This window comes from Pleurodeles waltl, chromosome 10, assembly GCF_031143425.1.
Source record: "Pleurodeles waltl isolate 20211129_DDA chromosome 10, aPleWal1.hap1.20221129, whole genome shotgun sequence".
NCBI lineage: Eukaryota > Metazoa > Chordata > Amphibia > Caudata > Salamandridae > Pleurodeles > Pleurodeles waltl.
The window spans coordinates 566,906,898-566,932,457 of NC_090449.1; positions in this window are offsets into that span (position 1 = coordinate 566,906,898).

Here is a 25,560-nt window from a genome sequence, read left to right on the forward strand (position 1 = left end):
AATTTCCTTTCACCCAGCGTTCCCCCAAGTCTCCCGATAAAAATGATACCTCACTTGTGTGGGTAGGCCTAGCGCCCGCGACAGGAAACGCCCCAAAACACAACATGGACACATCCCATTTTTTTAAAGAAAACAGAGGTGTTTTTTGCAAAGTGCCTACCTGTAGATTTTGGCCTCTAGCTCAGCCGGCACCTAGGGAAACGTACCAAACCTGTGCATTTCTGAAAACTAGAGACCTAGGGGAATCCAAGATGGGGTGACTTGTGGGGTTCTGACCAGGTTCTGTTACCCAGAATCCTTTGCAAACCTCAAAATCTGGCTAAAAAAAACACATGTTCATGACATTTCTGTGACAGAAAGTTATAGAATCTGAGAGGAGGCACAAATTTCCTTCCACCCAGCATTCCCCCAAGTCTCCGGATAAAAATGATACCTCACTTGTGTGGGTAGGCCTAGCACCCACGACAGGAAACGCCCCAAAACACAACGAGGACACATCCCATTTTTTTTAAAGAAAACAGAGGTGTTTTTTGCAAAGTGCCTACCTGTAGATTTTGGCATCTAGCTCAGCCAGCACCTGCGGAAACCTACCGAACCTGTGCAGGTTTGAAAACTAGAGACCTAGGGGAATCCAAGATGGGGTGACTTGTGGGGCTCTGACCAGGTTCTGTTACCCAGAATCCTTTGCAAACCTCAAAATTTGGCTAAAAAAAAAACCACATGTTCCTCACATTTCTGTGACAGAAAGTTCTGGAATCTGAGAGGAGGCACAAATTTCCTTTCACCCAGCGTTCCCCCAAGTCTCCCGATAAAAATGATACCTCACTTGTGTTGGTAGGCCTAGCGCCCGCGACAGGAAATGCCCCAAAACACAACATGGACACATCCCATTTTTTTAAAGAAAACAGAGGTGTTTTTTGCAAAGTGCCTACCTGTAGATTTTGTCCTCTAGCTCAGCCGGCACCTAGGGAAACCTACCAAACCTGTGCATTTCTGAAAACTAGAGACCTAGGGGAATCCAAGATGGGGTGACTTGTGGGGCTCTGACCAGGTTCTGTTACCCAGAATCCTTTGCAAACCTCAAAATTTGGCTAAAAAAACACATGTTCCTCACATTTCTGTGACAGAAAGTTCTGGAATCTGAGAGGAGGTACAAATTTCCTTCCACCCAGCATTCCCCCAAGTCTCCGGATAAAAATGATACCTCACTTGTGTGGGTAGGCCTAGCACCCACGACAGGAAACGCCCCAAAACACAACGAGGACACATCCCATTTTTTTTAAAGAAAACAGAGGTGTTTTTTGCAAAGTGCCTACCTGTAGATTTTGGCATCTAGCTCAGCCAGCACCTGCGGAAACCTACCGAACCTGTGCATGTTTGAAAACTAGAGACCTAGGGGAATCCAAGATGGGGTGACTTGTGGGGCTCTGACCAGGTTCTGTTACCCAGAATCCTTGGCAAACCTCAAAATCTGGCTAAAAAAAACACATGTTCCTCACATTTCTGTGACAGAAAGTTCTAGAATCTGAGAGGAGGCACAAATTTCCTTCCACCCAGCGTTCCCCCAAGTCTCCCGATAAAAATGATACCTCACTTGTGTGGGTAGGCCTAGCGCCCGCGACAGGAAACGCCCCAAAACACAACATGGACACATCCCATTTTTTTAAAGAAAACAGAGGTGTTTTTTTTGCAAAGTGCCTACCTGTAGATTTTGGCCTCTAGCTCAGCCGGCACCTAGGGAAACCTACCAAACCTGTGCATTTTTTAAAACTAGAGACCTAGGGGAATCCAAGATGGGGTGACTTGTGATGCTCTGACCAGGTTCTGTTACCCAGAATCCTTTGCAAACCTCAAAATTTAGCTAAAAAAACACATGTTCCTCACATTTCGGTGACAGAAAGTTCTAGAATCTGAGAGGAGGCACAAATTTCCTACCACCCAGCGTTCCCCCAAGTCTCCCGATAAAAATGATACCTCACTTGTGTGGGTAGGCCTAGCGCCCGCGACAGGAAACGCCCCAAAACACAACATGGACACATCCCATTTTTTTAAAGAAAACAGAGGTGTTTTTTTTGCAAAGTGCCTACCTGTAGATTTTGGCCTCTAGCTCAGCCGGCACCTAGGGAAACCTACCAAACCTGTGCATTTTTTAAAACTAGAGACCTAGGGGAATCCAAGATGGGGTGACTTGTGATGCTCTGACCAGGTTCTGTTACCCAGAATCCTTTGCAAACCTCAAAATTTGGCTAAAAAAAAAACCACATGTTCCTCACATTTCTGTGACAGAAAGTTCTGGAATCTGAGAGGAGGCACAAATTTCCTTTCACCCAGCGTTCCCCCAAGTCTCCGATAAAAATGATACCTCACTTGTGTGGGTAGGCCTAGCGCCCGCGACAGGAAACGCCCCAAAACACAATGTGGACACATCCCATTTTTTGAAAGAAAACAGAGGTGTTTTTTGCAAAGTGCCTACCTGTAGATTTTGGCCTCTCGCTCTGCCGGCACCTAGGGAAACCTACCAAACCTGTGCATTTTTGAAAACTAGAGACCTAGAGGAATCCAAGATGGGGTGACTTGTGGGGCTCTGACCAGGTTCTGTTACCCAGAATCATTTGCAAACCTCAAAATTTGGCTAAAAAACACATTTTCCTCACATTATGGTGACAGAAAGTTCTGGAATCTGAGAGGAGACACAAATTTCCTTCCATCCAGCGTTCCCCCAAGTCTCCCGATAAAAATGGTACCTCACTTGTGTGGGTAGGCCCAGCGCCCGCGACAGGAAATGGCCCAAAACACAACGTGGACACATCACATTTTTTCATAGAAAACAGTGCCTACCTGTGGGTTTGGCCTATAGCTCAGCCAGCACCTAGGGAAACCTACCAAACCTGTGCATTTTTTAAACTAGAGACCTAGGGAAATCCAAGATGGGGTGACTTGTGGGGTTCTGACCAGGTTCTGTTACCCAGAATCCTTTGCAAACCTCAAAATTTGGCTAAAAAAACACATTTTCCTCACATTTCGGTGACAGAAAGTTCTGGAATCTGAGAGGAGCCACAAATTTCCTTCCACCAAGCGTTCCCCCAAATCTCACGATAAAAATTATACCTCACTTGTGTGGGTATGCCTAGCGCCCGCGACAGGAAACGCCCCAAAACACAACGTGGACACATCCCATTTTTTGAAAGAAAACAGAGGTGTTTTTTGCAAAGTGCCTACCTGTAGATTTTGGCCTCTAGCTCAGCCAGCACCTAGGGAAACCTACCAAACCTGTGCATTTCTGAAAACTAGAGACCTAGGGGAATCCAAGATGGGTTGACTTGTGGGGCTCTGACCAGGTTCTGTTACCCAGAATCCTTTGAAAACCTCAAAATCAAGCTAAAAAAACACATTTTCCTCACATTTCGGTGACAGAAAGTTCTGGAATCTGAGAGGAGCCACAAATTTCCTTCCACCCAGCGTTCCCCCAAGTCTCCCGATAAAAATGATACCTCACTTGTGTGGGTAGGGCTAGCGCCCGCGACAGGATATGCCCCAAAACACAACGTGGACACATCCCATTTTTTGAAAGAAAACAGAGGTGTTTTTTGCAAAGTGCCTACCTGTAGATTTTGGCCTCTAGCTCAGCCGGCACCTAGGAAAACCTACCAAACCTGTGCATTTTTGAAAACTAGAGACCTAGGGGAATCTAAGATGGGGTGACTTGTGGGGCTCTGACCAGGTTCTGTTACCCACAATCATTTGCAAACCTCACAATTTGGCTAAAAAACACATTTTCCTCACATTATGGTGACAGAAAGTTCTGGAATCTGAGAGGAGACACAAATTTCCTTCCATCCAGCGTTCCCCCAAGTCTCCCGATAAAAATGGTACCTCACTTGTGTGGGTAGGCCCAGCGCCCGCGACAGGAAATGGCCCAAAACACAACGTGGACACATCACATTTTTTCATAGAAAACAGTGCCTACCTGTGGGTTTTGGCCTATAGCTCAGCAAGCACCTAGGGAAACCTACCAAACCTGTGCATTTTTGAAAACTAGAGACCTAGGGAAATCCAAGATGGGGTGACTTGTGGGGTTCTGACCAGGTTCTGTTACCCAGAATCCTTTGCAAACCTCAAAATCTGGCTAAAAAAAACACATGTTCATCACATTTCTGTGACAGAAAGTTCTAGAATCTGAGAGGAGGCACAAATTTCCTTCCACCCAGCATTCCCCCAAGTCTCCGGATAAAAATGATACCTCACTTGTGTGGGTAGGCCTAGCGCCCGCGACAGGAAACACCCCAAAACACAACATGGACACATCCCATTTTTTTAAAGAAAACAGAGGTGTTTTTTGCAAAGTGCCTACCTGTAGATTTTGGCCTCTAGCTCAGCCGGCACCTAGGGAAACCTACCAAACCTGTGCATTTTTTTAAAACTAGAGACCTAGGGGAATCCAAGATGGGGTGACTTGTGATGCTCTGACCATGTTCTGTTACCCAGAATCCTTTGCAAACCTCAAAATTTGGCTAACGAAAAAAAACACATGTTCCTCACATTTCTGTGACAGAAAGTTCTGGAATCTGAGAGGAGGCACAAATTTCCTTTCACCCAGCGTTCCCCCAAGTCTCCCGATAAAAATGATACCTCACTTGTGTGGGTAGGCCTAGCGCCCGCGACAGGAAACGCCCCAAAACACAACATGGACACATCCCATTTTTTTAAAGAAAACAGAGGTGTTTTTTGCAAAGTGCCTACCTGTAGATTTTGGCCTCTAGCTCAGCCGGCACCTAGGGAAACCTACCAAACCTGTGCATTTCTGAAAACTAGAGACCTAGGGGAATCCAAGATGGGGTGACTTGTGGGGTTCTGACCAGGTTCTGTTACCCAGAATCCTTTGCAAACCTCAAAATCTGGCTAAAAAAAACACATGTTCATCACATTTCTGTGACAGAAAGTTCTAGAATCTGAGAGGAGGCACAAATTTCCTTCCACCCAGCATTCCCCCAAGTCTCCGGATAAAAATGATACCTCACTTGTGTGGGTAGGCCTAGCGCCCACGACAGGAAACGCCCCAAAACACAACAAGGACACATCCCATTTTTTAAAAGAAAACAGAGGTGTTTTTTGCAAAGTGCCTACCTGTAGATTTTGGCATCTAGCTCAGCCAGCACCTGCGGAAACCTACCGAACCTGTGCATGTTTGAAAACTAGAGACCTAGGGGAATCCAAGATGGGGTGACTTGTGGGGCTCTGACCAGGTTCTGTTACCCAGAATCCTTTGCAAACCTCAAAATTTGGCTAAAAAAAAAAACACATGTTCCTCACATTTCTGTGACAGAAAGTTCTGGAATCTGAGAGGAGGCACAAATTTCCTTTCACCCAGCGTTCCCCCAAGTCTCCCGATAAAAATGATACCTCACTTGTGTGGGTAGGCCTAGCGCCCGCGACAGGAAACGCCCCAAAACACAATGTGGACACATCCCATTTTTTTAAAGAAAACAGAGGTGTTTTTTGCAAAGTGCCTACCTGTAGATTTTGTCCTCTAGCTCAGCCGGCACCTAGGGAAACCTACCAAACCTGTGCATTTCTGAAAACTAGAGACCTAGGGGAATCCAAGATGGGGTGACTTGTGGGGCTCTGACCAGGTTCTGTTACCCAGAATCCTTTGCAAACCTCAACATTTGGCTAAAAAAAACACATTTTCCTCACATTTCGGTGACAGAAAGTTCTGGAATCTGAGAGGAGCCACAAATTTCCTTCGACCCAGCGTTCCCCCAAGTGTCCCGATAAAAATGATACCTCACTTGTGTGGGTAGGGCTAGCGCCCGCGACAGGGTATGCCCCAAAACTCAACGTGGACACATCCCATTTTTTTAAAGAAAACAGAGGTGTTTTTTGCAAAGTGCCTACCTGTAGATTTTGGCCTCTAGCTCAGCCGGCACCTAGGTAAACCTACCAAACCTGTGCATTTGTGAAAACTAGAGATGTAGGGGAATCCAAGATGGGGTGACTTGTGGGGTTCTGACCAGGTTCTGTTACCCAGAATCCTTTGCAAACCTCAAAATCTGGCTTAAAAAAAACACATGTTCATGACATTTCTGTGACAGAAAGTTCTAGAATCTGAGAGGAGGCACAAATTTCCTTCCACCCAGCATTCCCCCAAGTCTCCGGATAAAAATGATACCTCACTTGTGTGGGTAGGCCTAGCGCCCACGACAGGAAATGCCCCAAAACACAACATGGACACATCCCATTTTTTTAAAGAAAACAGAGGTGTTTTTTGCAAAGTGCCTACCTGTAGATTTTGGCATCTAGCTCAGCCAGCACCTGCGGAAACCTACCGAACCTGTGCATGTTTGAAAACTAGAGACCTAGGGGAATCCAAGATGGGGTGACTTGTGGGGCTCTGACCAGGTTCTGTTACCCAGAATCCTTGGCAAACCTCAAAATCTGGCTAAAAAAAACACATGTTCCTCACATTTCTGTGACAGAAAGTTCTAGAATCTGAGAGGAGGCACAAATTTCCTTCCACCCAGCGTTCCCCCAAGTCTCCCGATAAAAATGATACCTCACTTGTGTAGGTAGGCCTAGCGCCCGCGACAGGAAACGCCCCAAAACACAACGTGGAAACATCCCATTTTTTGAAAGAAAACCGAGGTGTTTTTTGCAAAGTGCCTACCTGTAGATTTTGCCCTCTAGCTCAGCCGGCACCCAGGGAAACCTACCAAACCTGTGCATTTTTGAAAACTAGAGACCTAGGGGAATCCAAGATGGGGTGACTTCTGGGGCTCTGACCAGGTTCTGTTACCCAGAATCCTTTGCAAACCTCAAAATTTGGCTAAAAAAAAAAACATATGTTCCTCACATTTCTGTGACAGAAAGTTCTGGAATCTGAGAGGAGGCACAAATTTCCTTTCACCCAGCGTTCCCCCAAGTCTCTGATAAAAATGATACCTCACTTGTGTGGGTAGGCCTAGCGCCCGCGACAGGAAACGCCCCAAAACACAATGTGGACACATCCCATTTTTTCAAAGAAAACAGAGGTGTTTTTTGCAAAGTGCCTACCTGTAGATTTTGGCCTCTCGCTCAGCCGGCACCTAGGGAAACCTACCAAACCTGTGCATTTTTTAAAACTAGAGACCTAGGGGAATCCAAGATGGGGTGACTTGTGGGGCTCTGACCAGGTTCTGTTACCCAGAATCCTTTGCAAACCTCAACATTTGGCTAAAAAAAACACATTTTCCTCACATTTCGGTGACAGAAAGTTCTGGAATCTGAGAGGAGCCACAAATTTCCTTCGACCCAGCGTTCCCCCAAGTGTCCCGATAAAAATGATACCTCACTTGTGTGGGTAGGGCTAGCGCCCGCGACAGGATATGCCCCAAAACTCAACGTGGACACATCCCATTTTTTGAAAGAAAACAGAGGTGTTTTTTGCAAAGTGTCTACCTGTAGATTTTGGCCTCTAGCTCAGCCGGCACCTAGGGAAACCTACCAAACCTGTGCATTTTTGAAAACTAGAGACCTAGGGGAATCCAAGATGGGGTGACTTGTGGGGCTCTGACCAGGTTCTGTTACCCAGAATCCTTTGCAAACCTCAAAATTTGGCTAAAAAAAACACATTTTCCTCACATTTCGGTGACAGAAAGTTCTGGAATCTGAGAGGAGCCACAAATTTCCTTCGACCCAGCGTTCCCCCAAGTGTCCCGATAAAAATGATACCTCACTTGTGTGGGTAGGGCTAGCGCCCGCGACAGGATATGCCCCAAAACACAACGTGGACACATCCCATTTTTTGAAAGAAAACAGAGGTGTTTTTTGCAAAGTGCCTACCTGTAGATTTTGCCCTCTAGCTCAGCCGGCACCCAGGGAAACCTACCAAACCTGTGCATGTTTGAAAACTAGAGACCTAGGGGAATCCAAGATGGGGTGACTTGTGGGGCTCTGACCAGGTTCTGTTACCCAGAATCATTTGCAAACCTCAAAATGTGGCTAAAAAACAAATTTTCCTCACATTTCTGTGACAGAAAGTTCTGGAATCTGAGAGGAGACACAAATTTCCTTCCATCCAGCGTTCCCCCAAGTCACCCGATAAAAATGGTACCTCACTTGTGTGGGTAGGCCTAGCGCACGTGACAGGAAACGCCCTAAAACACAACGTGGACACATCCCATTTTTTTAAAGAAAACAGAGGTGTTTTTTGCAAAGTGCCTACCTGTAGATTTTGGCCTCTAGCTCAGCCGGCACCTTGGAAAACCTACCAAACCTGTGCATTTTTGAAAACTAGAGATGTAGGGGAATCCAAGATGGGGTGACTTGTGGGGTTCTGACCAGGTTCTGTTACCCAGAATCCTTTGCAAACCTCAACATCTGGCTAAAAAAAACACATGTTCATCACATTTCTGTGACAGAAAGTTCTGGAATCTGAGAGGGGGCACAAATTTCCTTTCACCCAGCATTCCCCCAAGTCTCCCGATAAAAATTATACCTCACTTGTGTGGGTAGGCCCAGCGCCCGTGACAGGAAACGCCCCAAAACACAACGTGGACGCATCCCATTTTTTGAAAGAAAACAGAGGTGTTTTTTGCAAAGTGCCTACCTGTAGATTTTGGCCTCTAGCTCAGCCGGCACCTAGGGAAACCTACCAAACCTGTGCATTTCTGAAAACTAGAGACCTAGGGGAATCCAAGATGGGGTGACTTGTGGGGCTCTGACCAGGTTCTGTTACCCAGAATCCTTTGCAAACCTCAAAATTTGGCTAAAAAAACACATGTTCCTCACATTTCTGTGACAGAAAGTTCTGGAATCTGAGAGGAGGCACAAATTTCCTTCCACCCAGCATTCCCCCAAGTCTCCTGATAAAAATGATACCTCACTTGTGTGGGTAGGCCTAGCGCCCGTGACAGGAAACGCCCCAAAACACAACGTGGACACATCCCATTTTTTTAAAGAAAACAGAGGTGTTTTTTGCAAAGTGCCTACCTGTAGATTTTGGCCTCAAGCTCAGCCGGCACCTAGGTAAACCTACCAAACCTGTGCATTTTTGAAAACTAGAGACCTGGGGAATCCAAGATGGGGTGACTTGTGGGGTTCTGACCAGGTTCTGTTACCCAGAATCCTTTGCAAACCTCAAAATTTGGCTAAAAAAACACATTTTCCTCACATTTCGGTGACAGAAAGTTCTGGAATCTGAGAGGAGCCACACATTTCCTTACACCCAGCGTTCCCACAAGTCTCCGATAAAAATGATACCTCACTTGTGTGGGTAGGCCTAGCGCCCGCGACAGGATATGCCCCAAAACACAACGTGGACACATCCCATTTTTTTAAAGAAAACAGAGGTGTTTTTTGCAAAGTGCCTACCTGTACATTTTGGCCTCTAGCTCAGCCGGCACCTAGGAAAACCTACCAAACCTGTGCATTTTTGAAAACTAGAGACCTAGGGGAATCCAGGATGGGGTGACTTGTGGGGCTCTGACCAGGTTCTGTTACCCAGAATCATTTGCAAACCTCACAATTTGGCTAAAAAACACATTTTCCTCACATTATGGTGACAGAAAGTTCTGGAATCTGAGAGGAGACACAAATTTCCTTCCATCCAGCGTTCCCCCAAGTCTCCCGATAAAAATGGTACCTCACTTGTGTGGGTAGGCCCAGCGCCCGCGACAGGAAATGGCCCAAAACACAACGTGGACACATCACATTTTTTCATAGAAAACAGTGCCTACCTGTGGGTTTGGCCTATAGCTCAGCCAGCACCTAGGGAAACCTACCAAACCTGTGCATTTTTTAAACTAGAGACCTAAGGAAATCCAAGATGGGGTGACTTGTGGGGTTCTGACCAGGTTCTGTTACCCAGAATCCTTTGCAAACCTCAAAATTTGGCTAAAAAAACACATTTTCCTCATATTTCGGTGACAGAAAGTTCTGGAATCTGAGAGGAGCCACAAATTTCCTTCCACCCAGCGTTCCCCCAAGTCTCCCGATAAAAATGATACCTCACTTGTGTGGGTAGGGCTAGCGCCCGCGACAGGATATGCCCCAAAACACAACGTGGACACATCCCATTTTTTGAAAGAAAACAGAGGTGTTTTTTGCAAAGTGCCTACCTGTAGATTTTGGCCTCTAGCTCAGCCGGCACCTAGGAAAACCTACCAAACCTGTGCATTTTTGAAAACTAGAGATCTAGGGGAATCCAAGATGGGGTGACTTGTGGGGCTCTGACCAGGTTCTGTTACCCAGAATCATTTGCAAACCTCACAATTTGGCTTAAAAACACATTTTCCTCACATTATGGTGACAGAAAGTTCTGGAATCTGAGAGGAGACACAAATTTCCTTCCATCCAGCGTTCCCCCAAGTCTCCCGATAAAAATGGTACCTCACTTGTGTGGGTAGGCCCAGCGCCCGCGACAGGAAATGGCCCAAAACACAACGTGGACACATCACATTTTTTCATAGAAATCAGTGCCTACTTGTGGGTTTTGGCCTATAGCTCAGCCAGCACCTAGGGAAACCTACCAAACCTGTGCATTTTTGAAAACTAGAGACCTAGGGAAATCCAAGATGGGGTGACTTGTGGGGTTCTGACCAGGTTCTGTTACCCAGAATCCTTTGCAAACCTCAAAATTTGGCTAAAAAAACACATGTTCCTCACATTTCTGTGGCAAAAAGTTCTGGAATCTGAGAGGAGGCACAAATTTCCTTTCACCCAGCGTTCCCCCAAGTCTCCGATAAAAATGATACCTCACTTGTGTGGGTAGGCCTAGCGCCCGCGACAGGAAACGCCCCAAAACACAATGTGGACACATCCCATTTTTTGAAAGAAAACAGAGGTGCTTTTTGCAAAGTGCCTACCTGTAGATTTTGGCCTCTCGCTCAGCCGGCACCTAGGGAAACGTACCAAACCTGTGCATTTTTTAAAACTAGAGACCTAGGGGAATCCAAGATGGGGTGACTTGTGGGGCTCTGACCAGGTTCTGTTACCCAGAATCCTTTGCAAACCTCAAAATTTGGCTAAAAAAAACACATTTTCCTCACATTTCGGTGACAGAAAGTTCTGGAATCTGAGAGGAGCCACAAACCTTCGACCCAGCGTTCCCCCAAGTGTCCCGATAAAAATGATACCTCACTTGTGTGGGTAGGGCTAGCGCCCGCGACAGGATATGCCCCAAAACACAACGTGGACACATCCCATTTTTTTAAAGAAAACAGAGGTGTTTTTTGCAAAGTGCCTACCTGTACATTTTGGCCTCTAGCTCAGCCGGCACCTAGGAAAACCTACCAAACCTGTGCATTTTTGAAAACTAGAGACCTAGGGGAATCCAAGATGGGGTGACTTGTGGGGCTCTGACCAGGTTCTGTTACCCAGAATCATTTGCAAACCTCAAAATTTGGCTAAAAAACACATTTTCCTCACATTATGGTGACAGAAAGTTCTGGAATCTGAGAGGAGACACAAATTTCCTTCCATCCAGCGTTCCCCCAAGTCTCCCGATAAAAGTGGTACCTCACTTGTGTGGGTAGGCCCAGCGCCCGCGACAGGAAATGGCCCAAAACACAACGTGGACACATCACATTTTTTCATAGAAAACAGTGCCTACCTGAGGGTTTGGCTTATAGCTCAGCCAGCACCTAGGGAAACCTACCAAACCTGTGCATTTTTTAAACTAGAGACCTAGGGAAATCCAAGATGGGGTGACTTGTGGGGTTCTGACCAGGTTCTGTTACCCAGAATCCTTTGCAAACCTCAAAATTTGGCTAAAAAAACACATTTTCCTCACATTTCGGTGACAGAAAGTTCTGGAATCTGAGAGGAGCCACAAATTTCCTTCCACCAAGCGTTCCCCCAAATCTCACGATAAAAATTATACCTCACTTGTGTGGGTATGCCTAGCGCCCGCGACAGGAAACGCCCCAAAACACAACGTGGACAGATCCCATTTTTTGAAAGAAAACAGAGGTGTTTTTTGCAAAGTGCCTACCTGTAGATTTTGGCCTCTAGCTCAGCCAGCACCTAGGGAAACCTACCAAACCTGTGCATTTCTGAAAACTAGAGACCTAGGGAAATCCAATATGGGTTGACTTGTGGGGCTCTGACCAGGTTCTGTTACCCAGAATCCTTTGCAAACCTCAAAATCTGGCTAAAAAAACACATTTTCCTCATATTTCGGTGACAGAAAGTTCTGGAATCTGAGAGGAGCCACAAATTTCCTTCCACCCAGCGTTCCCCCAAGTCTCCCGATAAAAATGATACCTCACTTGTGTGGGTAGGGCTAGCGCCCGCGACAGGATATGCCCCAAAACACAACGTGGACACATCCCATTTTTTGAAAGAAAACAGAGGTGTTTTTTGCAAAGTGCCTACCTGTAGATTTTGGCCTCTAGCTCAGCCGTCACCTAGGAAAACCTACCAAACCTGTGCATTTTTGAAAACTAGAGACCTAGGGGAATCCAAGATGGGGTGACTTGTGGGGCTCTGACCAGGTTCTGTTACCCAGAATCATTTGCAAACCTCACAATTTGGCTAAAAAACACATTTTCCTCACATTATGGTGACAGAAAGTTCTGGAATCTGAGAGGAGACACAAATTTCCTTCCATCCAGCGTTCCCCCAAGTCTCCCGATAAAAATGGTACCTCACTTGTGTGGGTAGGCCCAGCGCCCGCGACAGGAAATGGCCCAAAACACAACGTGGACACATCACATTTTTTCATAGAAAACAGTGCCTACCTGTGGGTTTTGGCCTATAGCTCAGCCAGCACCTAGGGAAACCTACCAAACCTGTGCATTTTTGAAAACTAGAGACCTAGGGAAATCCAAGATGGGGTGACTTGTGGGGTTCTGACCAGGTTCTGTTACCCAGAATCCTTTGCAAACCTCTAAATTTGGCTAAAAAAACACATTTTCCTCACATTTCGGTGACAGAAAGTTCTGGAATCTGAGAGGAGCCACAAATTTCCTTCCACCAAGCATTCCCCCAAATCTCACGATAAAAATGATACCTCACTTGTGTGGGTATGCCTAGCGCCCGCGACAGGAAACACCCAAAAACACAACGTGGACACATCCCATTTTTTGAAAGAAAACAGAGGTGTTTTTTGCAAAGTGCCTACCTGTAGATTTTGGCCTCTAGCTCAGCCGGCACCTAGGGAAACCTACCAAACCTGTGCATTTCTGAAAACTAGAGACCTAGGGGAATCCAAGATGGGGTGACTTGTGGGGCTCTGACCAGGTTCTGTTACCCAGAATCCTTTGCAAACCTCAAAATTTGGCTAAAAAAACACATGTTCCTCACATTTCTGTGACAGAAAGTTCTGGAATCTGAGAGGAGGCACAAATTTCCTTCCACCCAGCATTCCCCCAAGTATCCCGATAAAAATGATACCTCACTTGTGTGGGTAGGCCTAGCGCCCGTGACAGGAAACGCCCCAAAACACAACGTGGACACATCCCATTTTTTTAAAGAAAACAGAGGTGTTTTTTGCCAAGTGCCTACCTGTAGATTTTGGCCTCTAGCTCAGCCGGCACCTAGGTAAACCGACCAAACCTGTGCATTTTTGAAAACTAGAGACCTAGGGGAATCCAAGATGGGGTGACTTGTGGGGTTCTGACCAGGTTCTGTTACCCAGAATCCTTTGCAAATCTCAAAATTTGGCTAAAAAAACACATGTTCCTCACATTTCTGTGACAGAAAGTTCTAGAATCTGAGAGGAGGCACAAATTTCCTTCCACCCAGCGTTCCCCCAAGTCTCCCGATAAAAATGATACCTCACTTGTGTGGGTAGTCATAGCGCCCGCAACAGGAAATGTCCCAAAACACAAAGTGGGCACATCCCATTTTTTGACAGAAAACAGAGCTGTTTTTTGCAAAGTGCCTACCTGTAGATTTTGGCCTCTAGCTCAGCCGGCATCTAGGGAAACCTACCAAACCTGTGCATTTTTTAAAACTTGAGACCTAGGGGAATCCAAGATGGGGTGACTTGTGGGCCTCTGACCAGGTTCTGTTACCCAGAATCCTTTGCAAACCTCAAAATTTGGCGAAAAAAACACATGTTCCTCACATTTCTGTGACAGAAAGTTCTAGAATCTGAGAGGAGGCACAAATTTCCTTCCACCCAGCGTTCCCCCAAGTCTCCCGATAAAAATGGTACCTCACTTGTGTGGGTAGGCCTAGCGCCCGCAACAGGATATGCCCCAAAACACAACGTGGACACATCACAGAAAACAGAGCTGTTTTTTGCAAAGTGCCTACCTGTAGATTTTGGCCACTAGCTCAGCCGGCACCTAGGGAAACCTACCAAACCTGTGCATTTTTGAAAACTAGATACCTAGGGGAACCCAAGATGGGGTGACTTGTGGGGCTCTGACCAGGTTCTGTTACCCAGAATCCTTTGCAAACCTCACAATTTGGCTTAAAAAACACATGTTCCTCACATTTCTGTGTCAGAAAGTTCTGGAATCTGAGAGGAGGCACAAATTTCCTTCCACCCAGCATTCCCCCAAGTCTCCCGATAAAAATGATACCTCACTTGTGTGGGTAGGCCTAGCGCCCGTGACAGGAAACGCCCCAAAACATTTTTTAAAGAAAACAGAGGTGTTTTTTGCAAAGTGCCTACCTGTAGATTTTGGCCTCTAGCTCAGCCGGCACCTAGGGAAACCTACCAAACCTGTGCATTTTTTAAAACTAGAGACCTAGGGGAATCCAAGATGGGGTGACTTGTGGGGCTATGACCAGGTTCTGTTACCCAGAATCCTTTGCAAACCTCAAAATTTAGCTAAAAAAACACATGTTCCTCACGTTTCTGTGACAGAAAGTTCTGGAATCTGAGAGGGGGCACAAATTTCCTTTCACCCAGCATTCCCCCAAGTCTCCCGATAAAAATGATACCTCACTTGTGTGGGTAGGCCCAGCGCCCGTGACAGGAAACGCCCCAAAACACAACGTGGACGCATCCCATTTTTTGAAAGAAAACAGAGGTGTTTTTTGCAAAGTGCCTACCTGTAGATTTTGGCCTCTAGCTCAGCCGGCACCTAGGGAAACCTACCAAACCTGTGCATTTCTGAAAACTAGAGACCTAGGGGAATCCAAGATGGGGTGACTTGTGGGGCTCTGACCAGGTTCTGTTACCCAGAATCCTTTGCAAACCTCAAAATTTGGCTAAAAAAACACATGTTCCTCACATTTCTGTGACAGAAAGTTCTGGAATCTGAGAGGAGGCACAAATTTCCTTCCACCCAGCATTCCCCCAAGTCTCCTGATAAAAATGATACCTCACTTGTGTGGGTAGGCCTAGCGCCCGTGACAGGAAACGCCCCAAAACACAACGTGGACACATCCCATTTTTTTAAAGAAAACAGAGGTGTTTTTTGCAAAGTGCCTACCTGTAGATTTTGGCCTCAAGCTCAGCCGGCACCTAGGGAAACCTACCAAACCTGTGCATTTCTGAAAACTAGAGACCTAGGGGAATCCAAGATGGGGTGACTTGTGGGGCTCTGACCAGGTTCTGTTACCCAGAATCCTTTGCAAACCTCAAAATTTAGCTAAAAAAACACATGTTCCTCACGTTTCTGTGACAGAAAGTTCTGGAATCTGAGAGGGGGCACAAATTTCCTTTCACCCAGCATTCCCCCAAGTCTCCCGATAAAAATGATACCTCACTTGTGTGGGTAGGCCCAGCGCCCGTGACAGGAAACGCCCCAAAACACAACGTGGACGCATCCCATTTTTTGAAAGAAAACAGAGGTGTTTTTTGCAAAGTGCCTACCTGTAGATTTTGGCCTCTAGCTCAGCCGGCACCTAGGGAAACCTACCAAACCTGTGCATTTCTGAAAACTAGAGACCTAGGGGAATCCAAGATGGGGTGACTTGTGGGGCTCTGACCAGGTTCTGTTACCCAGAATCCTTTGCAAACCTCAAAATTTGGCTAAAAAAACACATGTTCCTCACATTTCTGTGACAGAAAGTTCTGGAATCTGAGAGGAGGCACAAATTTCCTTCCACCCAGCATTCCCCCAAGTCTCCTGATAAAAATGATACCTCACTTGTGTGGGTAGGCCTAGCGCCCGTGACAGGAAACGCCCCAAAACACAACGTGGACACATCCCATTTTTTTAAAGAAAACAGAGGTGTTTTTTGCAAAGTGCCTATCTGTAGATTTTGGCCTCAAGCTCAGCCGGCACCTAGGTAAACCTACCAAACCTGTGCATTTTTGAAAACTAGAGACCTAGGGGAATCCAAGATGGGGTGACTTGTGGGGTTCTGACCAGGTTCTGTTACCCAGAATCCTTTGCAAACCTCAAAATTTGGCTAAAAAAACTCATTTTCCTCACATTTCGGTGACAGAAAGTTCTGGAATCTGAGAGGAGCCACACATTTCCTTACACCCAGCGTTCCCACAAGTCTCCGATAAAAATGATACCTCACTTGTGTGGGTAGGCCTAGCGCCCGCGACAGGAAACGCCCCAAAACACAACGTGGACACATCCCATTTTTTGAAAGAAAACAGAGGTGTTTTTTGCAAAGTACCTACCTGTAGATTTTGGCCTCTAGCTCAGCCGGCACCTAGGGAAACCTACCAAACCTGTGCATTTTTGAAAACTAGAGACCTAGGGGAATCCAAGATGGGGTGACTTGTGGGGCTCTGACCAGGTTCTGTTACCCAGAATCCTTTGCAAACCTCAAAATTTGGCTAAAAAAAACACATTTTCCTCACATTTCGGTGACAGAAAGTTCTGGAATCTGAGAGGAGCCACAAATTTCCTTCGACCCAGCGTTCCCCCAAGTGTCCCGATAAAAATGATACCTCACTTGTGTGGGTAGGGCTAGCGCCCGCGACAGGATATGCCCCAAAACACAACGTGGACACATCCCATTTTTTTAAAGAAAACAGAGGTGTTTTTTGCAAAGTGCCTACCTGTACATTTTGGCCTCTAGCTCAGCCGGCACCTAGGAAAACCTACCAAACCTGTGCATTTTTGAAAACTAGAGACCTAGGGGAATCCAAGATGGGGTGACTTGTGGGGCTCTGACCAGGTTCTGTTACCCAGAATCATTTGCAAACCTCAAAATTTGGCTAAAAAACACATTTTCCTCACATTATGGTGACAGAAAGTTCTGGAATCTGAGAGGAGACACAAATTTCCTTCCATCCAGCGTTCCCCCAAGTCTCCCGATAAAAATGGTACCTCACTTGTGTGGGTAGGCCCAGCGCCCGCGACAGGAAATGGCCCAAAACACAACGTGGACACATCACATTTTTTCATAGAAAACAGTGCCTACCTGTGGGTTTGGCCTATAGCTCAGCCAGCACCTAGGGAAACCTACCAAACCTGTGCATTTTTTAAACTAGAGACCTAAGGAAATCCAAGATGGGGTGACTTGTGGGGTTCTGACCAGGTTCTGTTACCCAGAATCCTTTGCAAACCTCAAAATTTGGCTAAAAAAACACATTTTCCTCATATTTCGGTGACAGAAAGTTCTGGAATCTGAGAGGAGCCACAAATTTCCTTCCACCCAGCGTTCCCCCAAGTCTCCCGATAAAAATGATACCTCACTTGTGTGGGTAGGGCTAGCGCCCGCGACAGGATATGCCCCAAAACACAACGTGGACACATCCCATTTTTTGAAAGAAAACAGAGGTGTTTTTTGCAAAGTGCCTACCTGTAGATTTTGGCCTCTAGCTCAGCCGTCACCTAGGAAAACCTACCAAACCTGTGCATTTTTGAAAACTAGAGACCTAGGGGAATCCAAGATGGGGTGACTTGTGGGGCTCTGACCAGGTTCTGTTACCCAGAATCATTTCCAAACCTCACAATTTGGCTAAAAAACACATTTTCCTCACATTATGGTGACAGAAAGTTCTGGAATCTGAGAGGAGACACAAATTTCCTTCCATCCAGCGTTCCCCCAAGTCTCCCGATAAAAATGGTACCTCACTTGTGTGGGTAGGCCCAGCGCCCGCGACAGGAAATGGCCCAAAACACAACGTGGACACATCACATTTTTTCATAGAAAACAGTGCCTACCTGTGGGTTTTGGCCTATAGCTCAGCCAGCACCTAGGGAAACCTACCAAACCTGTGCATTTTTGAAAACTAGAGACCTAGGGAAATCCAAGATGGGGTGACTTGTGGGGTTCTGACCAGGTTCTGTTACCCAGAATCCTTTGCAAACCTCAAAATTTGGCTAAAAAAACACATTTTCCTCACATTTCGGTGACAGAAAGTTCTGGAATCTGAGAGGAGCCACAAATTTCCTTCCACCAAGCGTTCCCCCAAATCTCACGATAAAAATGGTACCTCACTTGTGTGGGTATGCCTAGCGCCCGCGACAGGAAACACCCCAAAACACAACGAGGACACATCCCATTTTTTGAAAGAAAACAGAGGTGTTTTTTGCAAAGTGCCTACCTGTAGATTTTGGCCTCTAGCTCAGCCGGCACCTAGGGAAACCTACCAAACCTGTGCATTTCTGAAAACTAGAGACCTAGGGGAATCCAAGATGGGGTGACTTGTGGGGCTCTGACCAGATTCTGTTACCCAGAATCATTTGCAAACCTCACAATTTGGCTAAAAAACACATGTTCCTCACATTTCTGTGACAGAAAGTTCTGGAATCTGAGAGGAGGCACAAATTTCCTTCCACCCAGCATTCCCCCAAGTCTCCCGATAAAAATGATACCTCACTTGTGTGGGTAGACCTAGCGCCCGTGACAGGAAACGCCCCAAAACACAACGTGGACACATCCCATTTTTTTAAAGAAAACAGAGGTGTTTTTTGCCAAGTGCCTACCTGTAGATTTTGGCCTCTAGCTCAGCCGGCACCTAGGTAAACCTACCAAACCTGTGCATTTTTGAAAACTAGAGACCTAGGGGAATCCAAGATGGGGTGACTTGTGGGGCTCTGACCAGGTTCTGTTACCCAGAATCCTTTGCAAACCTCAAAATTTGGCTAAAAAAAACACATTTTCCTCACATTTCGGTGACAGAAAGTTCTGGAATCTGAGAGGAGCCACAAATTTCCTTCGACCCAGCGTTCCCCCAAGTGTCCCGATAAAAATGATACCTCACTTGTGTGGGTAGGGCTAGCGCCCGCGACAGGATATGCCCCAAAACACAACGTGGACACATCCCATTTTTTTAAAGAAAACAGAGGTGTTTTTTGCAAAGTGCCTACCTGTACATTTTGGCCTCTAGCTCAGCCGGCACCTAGGAAAACCTACCAAACCTGTGCATTTTTGAAAACTAGAGACCTAGGGGAATCCAAGATGGGGTGACTTGTGGGGCTCTGACCAGGTTCTGTTACCCAGAATCATTTGCAAACCTCAAAATTTGGCTAAAAAACACATTTTCCTCACATTATGGTGACAGAAAGTTCTGGAATCTGAGAGGAGACACAAATTTCCTTCCATCCAGCGTTCCCCCAAGTCTCCCGATAAAAATGGTACCTCACTTGTGTGGGTAGGCCCAGCGCCCGCGACAGGAAATGGCCCAAAACACAACGTGGACACATCACATTTTTTCATAGAAAACAGTGCCTACCTGTGGGTTTGGCCTATAGCTCAGCCAGCACCTAGGGAAACCTACCAAACCTGTGCATTTTTTAAACTAGAGACCTAAGGAAATCCAAGATGGGGTGACTTGTGGGGTTCTGACCAGGTTCTGTTACCCAGAATCCTTTGCAAACCTCAAAATTTGGCTTAAAAAACACATTTTCCTCATATTTCGGTGACAGAAAGTTCTGGAATCTGAGAGGAGCCACAAATTTCCTTCCACCCAGCGTTCCCCCAAGTCTCCCGATAAAAATGATACCTCACTTGTGTGGGTAGGGCTAGCGCCCGCGACAGGATATGCCCCAAAACACAACGTGGACACATCCCATTTTTTGAAAGAAAACAGAGGTGTTTTTTGCAAAGTGCCTACCTGTAGATTTTGGCCTCTAGCTCAGCCGTCACCTAGGAAAACCTACCAAACCTGTGCATTTTTGAAAACTAGAGACCTAGGGGAATCCAAGATGGGGTGACTTGTGGGGCTCTGACCAGGTTCTGTTACCCAGAATCATTTGCAAACCTCACAATTTGGCTAAAAAACACATTTTCCTCACATTATGGTGACAGAAAGTTCTGGAATCTGAGAGGAGACACAAATTTCCTTCCATCCAGCGTTCCCCCAAGTCTCCCGATAAAAATGGTACCTCACTTGTGTGGGTAGGCCCAGCGCCCGCGACAGGAAATGGCCCAAAACACAACGTGGACACATCACATTTTTTCATAGAAAACAGTGCCTACCTGTGGGTTTTGGCCTATAGCTCAGCCAGCACCTAGGGAAACCTACCAAACCTGTGCATTTTTGAAAACTAGAGACCTAGGGAAATCCAAGATGGGGTGACTTGTGGGGTTCTGACCAGGTTCTGTTACCCAGAATCCTTTGCAAACCTCAAAATTTGGCTAAAAAAACACATTTTCCTCACATTTCGGTGACAGAAAGTTCTGGAATCTGAGAGGAGCCACAAATTTCCTTCCACCAAGCGTTCCCCCAAATCTCACGATAAAAATGGTACCTCACTTGTGTGGGTATGCCTAGCGCCCGCGACAGGAAACACCCCAAAACACAACGAGGACACATCCCATTTTTTGAAAGAAAACAGAGGTGTTTTTTGCAAAGTGCCTACCTGTAGATTTTGGCCTCTAGCTCAGCCGGCACCTAGGGAAACCTACCAAACCTGTGCATTTCTGAAAACTAGAGACCTAGGGGAATCCAAGATGGGGTGACTTGTGGGGCTCTGACCAGATTCTGTTACCCAGAATCATTTGCAAACCTCACAATTTGGCTAAAAAACACATGTTCCTCACATTTCTGTGACAGAAAGTTCTGGAATCTGAGAGGAGGCACAAATTTCCTTCCACCCAGCATTCCCCCAAGTCTCCCGATAAAAATGATACCTCACTTGTGTGGGTAGACCTAGCGCCCGTGACAGGAAACGCCCCAAAACACAACGTGGACACATCCCATTTTTTTAAAGAAAACAGAGGTGTTTTTTGCCAAGTGCCTACCTGTAGATTTTGGCCTCTAGCTCAGCCGGCACCTAGGTAAACCTACCAAACCTGTGCATTTTTGAAAACTAGAGACCTAGGGGAATCCAAGATGGGGTGACTTGTGGGGTTCTGACCAGGTTCTGTTACCCAGAATCCTTTGCAAACCTCAAAATTTGGCTAAAAAAACACATGTTCCTCACATTTCTGTGACAGAAAGTTCTGGAATCTGAGAGGAGGCACAAATTTCCTTCCACCCAGCGTTCCCCCAAGTCTCCCGATAAAAATGATACCTCACTTGTGTGGGTAGTCATAGCGCCCGCAACAGGAAATGTCCCAAAACACAAAGTGGGCACATCCCATTTTTTGACAGAAAACAGAGCTGTTTTTTGCAAAGTGCCTACCTGTAGATTTTGGCCTCTAGCTCAGCCGGCATCTAGGGAAACCTACCAAACCTGTGCATTTTTTAAAACTTGAGACCTAGGGGAATCCAAGATGGGGTGACTTGTGGGCCTCTGACCAGGTTCTGTTACCCAGAATCCTTTGCAAACCTCAAAATTTGGCGAAAAAAACACATGTTCCTCACATTTCTGTGACAGAAAGTTCTACAATCTGAGAGGAGGCACAAATTTCCTTCCACCCAGCGTTCCCCCAAGTCTCCCGATAAAAATGGTACCTCACTTGTGTGGGTAGGCCTAGCGCCCGCAACAGGATATGCCCCAAAACACAACGTGGAAACATCACAGAAAACAGAGCTGTTTTTTGCAAAGTACCTACCTGTAGATTTTGGCCACTAGCTCAGCCGGCACCTAGGGAAACCTACCAAACCTGTGCATTTTTTTAAACTAGATACCTAGGGGAACCCAAGATGGGGTGACTTGTGGGGCTCTGACCAGGTTCTGTTACCCAGAATCCTTTGCAAACCTCACAATTTGGCTTAAAAAACACATGTTCCTCACATTTCTGTGTCAGAAAGTTCTGGAATCTGAGAGGAGGCACAAATTTCCTTCCACCCAGCGTTCCCCCAAGTCTCCCGATAAAAATGATACCTCACTTGTGTGGGTAGGCCTAGCGCCCGTGACAGGAAACGCCCCAAAACATTTTTTAAAGAAAACAGAGGTGTTTTTTGCAAAGTGCCTACCTGTAGATTTTGGCCTCTAGCTCAGCCGGCACATAGGGAAACCTACCAAACCTGTGCATTTTTGAAAACTAGAGACGTAGGGAAATCCAAGATGGGGTGACTTGTGGGGTTCTGACCAGGTTCTGTTACCCAGAATCCTTTGCAAACCTCAAAATTTGGCTAAAAAAACACATTTTCCTCACATTTCGGTGACAGAAAGTTCTGGAATCTGAGAGGAGCCACAAATTTCCTTCCACCCAGCGTTCCCCCAAGTCTCCCGATAAAAATGATACCTCACTTGTGTAGGTAGGCCTAGTGCTCGCGACAGAAAACGCCCCAAAACACAACGTGGACACATCCCATTTTTTTAAAGAAAACAGAGGTGTTTTTTGCAAAGTGCCTACCTGTAGATTTTGGCCTCTAGCTCAGCCGGCACCTAGGGAAACCTACCAAACCTGAGCATTTTTTAAAACTAGAGACCTAGGGGAATCCAATATGGGGTGACTTGTGGGGCTCTGACCAGGTTCTGTTACCCAGAATCCTTTGCAAACCTCAAAATTTAGCTAAAAAAACACATGTTCCTCACGTTTCTGTGACAGAAAGTTCTGGAATCTGAGAGGAGGCACAAATTTCCTTTCACCCAGCATTCCCCCATGTCTCCCGATAAAAATGATACCTCACTTGTGTGGGTAGGCCCAGCGCCCGTGACATGAAACGCCCCAAAACACAACGTGGACGCATCCCATTTTTTGAAAGAAAACAGAGCTGTTTTTTGCAAAGTGCCTACCTGTAGATTTTGGCCTCTAGCTCAGCCGGCACCTGGAGAAACCTACTAAACCTGTGCATTTCTAAAAACTAGAGACCTAGGGGAATCCAAGATGGGGTGACTTGTGGGGCTCTGACCAGGTTCTGTTACCCAGAATCCTTGGCAAACCTCAAAATCTGGCTAAAAAAAACACATGTTCCTCACATTTCTGTGACAGAAAGTTCTAGAATCTGAGAGGAGGCACAAATTTCCTTCCACCCAGCGTTCCCCCAAGTCTCCCGATAAAAATGATACCTCACTTGTGTGGGTAGGCCTAGCGCCCGCGACAGGAAACGCCCCAAAACACAACGTGGACACATCCCATTTTTTGAAAGAAAACAGAGGTGTTTTTTGCAAAGTGCCTACCTGTAGATTTTGCCCTCTAGCTCAGCCGGCACCCAGGGAAACCTACCAAACCTGTGCATTTTTGAAAACTAGAGACCTAGGGGAATCCAAGATGGGGTGACTTGTGGGGTTCTGACCAGGTTCTGTTACCCAGATTCCTTTGCAAACCTCAAAATTTGGCTAAAAAAACACATTTTCCTCACATTTCGGTGACAGAAAGTTCTGGAATCTGAGAGGAGCCACAAATTTCATTCCACCCAGCGTTCCCCCAAGTCTCCCGATAAAAATGATACCTCACTTGTGTGGGTAGGCCTAGTGCTCGCGACAGAAAACGCCCCAAAACACAACGTGGACACATCCCATTTTTTGAAAGAAAACAGAGGTTTTTTTTGCAAAGTGCCTACCTGTAGATTTTGGCCTCTATCTCAGCCGGCACCTAGGGAAACCTACCAAACCTGTGCATTTTTGAAAACTAGAGACCTAGGGGAATCCAAGATGGGGTGACTTGTGGGGCTCTGACCAGGTTCTGTTACCCAGAATCCTTTGCAAACCTCAAAATTTAGCTAAAAAAACACATGTTCCTCACGTTTCTGTGACAGAAAGTTCTGGAATCTGAGAGGGGGCACAAATTTCCTTTCACCCAGCATTCCCCCAAGTCTCCCGATAAAAATGATACCTCACTTGTGTGGGTAGGCCCAGCGCCCGTGACAGGAAACGCCCCAAAACACAACGTGGACGCATCCCATTTTTTGAAAGAAAACAGAGGTGTTTTTTGCAAAGTGCCTACCTGTAGATTTTGGCCTCTAGCTCAGCCGGCACCTAGGGAAACCTACCAAACCTGTGCATTTCTGAAAACTAGAGACCTAGGGGAATCCAAGATGGGGTGACTTGTGGGGCTCTGACCAGGTTCTGTTACCCAGAATCCTTTGCAAACCTCAAAATTTGGCTAAAAAAACACATGTTCCTCACATTTCTGTGACAGAAAGTTCTGGAATCTGAGAGGAGGCACAAATTTCCTTCCACCCAGCATTCCCCCAAGTCTCCTGATAAAAATGATACCTCACTTGTGTGGGTAGGCCTAGCGCCCGTGACAGGAAACGCCCCAAAACACAACGTGGACACATCCCATTTTTTTAAAGAAAACAGAGGTGTTTTTTGCAAAGTGCCTACCTGTAGATTTTGGCCTCAAGCTCAGCCGGCACCTAGGTAAACCTACCAAACCTGTGCATTTTTGAAAACTAGAGACCTAGGGGAATCCAAGATGGGGTGACTTGTGGGGTTCTGACCAGGTTCTGTTACCCAGAATCCTTTGCAAACCTCAAAATTTGGCTAAAAAAACACATTTTCCTCACATTTCGGTGACAGAAAGTTCTGGAATCTGAGAGGAGCCACACATTTCCTTACACCCAGCGTTCCCACAAGTCTCCGATAAAAATGATACCTCACTTGTGTGGGTAGGCCTAGCGCCCGCGACAGGAAACGCCCCAAAACACAACGTGGACATATCCCATTTTTTGAAAGAAAACAGAGGTGTTTTTTGCAAAGTACCTACCTGTAGATTTTGGCCTCTAGCTCAGCCGGCACCTAGGGAAACCTACCAAACCTGTGCATTTTTGAAAACTAGAGACCTAGGGGAATCCAAGATGGGGTGACTTGTGGGGCTCTGACCAGGTTCTGTTACCCAGAATCCTTTGCAAACCTCAAAATTTTGCTAAAAAAATCACATTTTCCTCACATTTCGGTGACAGAAAGTTCTGGAATCTGAGAGGAGCCACAAATTTCCTTCGACCCAGCGTTCCCCCAAGTGTCCCGATAAAAATGATACCTCACTTGTGTGGGTAGGGCTAGCGCCCGCGACAGGATATGCCCCAAAACACAACGTGGACACATCCCATTTTTTTAAAGAAAACAGAGGTGTTTTTTGCAAAGTGCCTACCTGTACATTTTGGCCTCTAGCTCAGCCGGCACCTAGGAAAACCTACCAAACCTGTGCATTTTTGAAAACTAGAGACCTAGGGGAATCCAAGATGGGGTGACTTGTGGGGCTCTGACCAGGTTCTGTTACCCAGAATCATTTGCAAACCTCAAAATTTGGCTAAAAAACACATTTTCCTCACATTATGGTGACAGAAAGTTCTGGAATCTGAGAGGAGACACAAATTTCCTTCCATCCAGCGTTCCCCCAAGTCTCCCGATAAAAATGGTACCTCACTTGTGTGGGTAGGCCCAGCGCCCGCGACAGGAAATGGCCCAAAACACAACGTGGACACATCAC